At 50.8% G+C, this 1,213-nt stretch overlaps 1 pseudogene; it reads left to right on the plus strand.

The window, feature by feature from the left end:
* Positions 1-887: 887 nt before the first annotated feature.
* On the plus strand, positions 888-997 carry LOC114114270 (small nucleolar RNA SNORA11; annotated as a pseudogene).
* The last annotated feature ends 216 nt before the right edge of the window (positions 998-1,213 follow it).

Consider the following 1,213-nt stretch of genomic DNA (forward strand, 5'->3'; position numbering starts at 1 on the left):
GCTCTGGGATCCTGAGCTCTGACCTGCCTTCCTGTGGGCAGTGATCTCCCCACCTCGTGGCTCCGGGGCTGGCGCGCCTCTCTCTTCTCTTCCCTAGGCCTGGCTTCTCAGACCAGCAGGAGGGCCCTTGTTGTGCTGCCAACCAGTCCTCTCCTCTGGGGACCCTCCCCCAGACGCAATGCCCGGGGCCTTCCCAGAGTCCCCGCCCACCTGCCCACCTGCAAACATCAGCCCCATCAAGGATCTTCCTGTCTCTGGAATTCCCATTCCTGCTGCTGCTCCAGGGCATCCTACTGAATCTCATCTGTCTGCATCTTCACTGCTTTGGGTGACCCCCCAGCAGGCAGAGCTCCTCCAAGAGGGACCGCCTTCCCCGACCCTGCCACAGAACCTCCTGAACCCTGCGGGGCCGGACCAGAGCAGGGGCTCAGGGTGCACTGGTTCCGTGCACAGACCTGAGAAGCCTGCGTGTAAGTAATTTTTAATAAGTTGAAACACATTAAAAATGCATTAGGAAAGCTGGCTATTTAAGGAATTCCATACGGAATGCTCTTCTGAAAACAAGAACCTCTTCTTAATGGGAATAATCATTCCCTAATTCAAACGATGCCTGTGTTTGAATCTTCATCGACAATATTGCCTCTTTTAATAAAAAGAACATCTTACAAGGACATTCTTTGTTGCCAGAAACTTTATTCCCAGGGCAGTAATAATGCCTATGAATGGTTAGGCCAGAAAAATACACTGGGATATTAGCTAAAATTATGCCAAGTGTCCAAAAAAACTATGAAGTCCATTTCTAGGTGTCTTTGCTGGAGGTGAGAGGTTAGGGCTGAGTCAGAACCAGCTACATAATTTAGAGCTTGGGACAAAAAGAAAATGCAAGCTGCTTGTTCAAAAATGATAAAGATTTACAAAACACTCAACAGGAATCTGGGTTCATTGTAAGAAGGGGCACAAAATTTGTGGGCTTCCTACGAACAAATATCCAACACGTGTCCCTCTGCCCCTCCATGTGGCTGCTAGGCGGGGCCAGCGGGACAGGGCTCGGTATTGGGAGTGTTAAGGGGGGGATTTGCCACTTAGAGCCTGTCTGGCGGCATGGGGGGACCAGGAGTGGTCTTGTAAAGGATTTGTTCCCTTGTGGCTCAGCTGGTAAAGAATCCGCCTGAAATGTGGGAGACCTGGGTTCGATCCTTGGGTTGGGAAGATC

Source organism: Ovis aries, chromosome 3 (assembly GCF_016772045.2).
Source record: "Ovis aries strain OAR_USU_Benz2616 breed Rambouillet chromosome 3, ARS-UI_Ramb_v3.0, whole genome shotgun sequence".
Taxonomy (NCBI): Eukaryota; Metazoa; Chordata; class Mammalia; order Artiodactyla; family Bovidae; genus Ovis; species Ovis aries.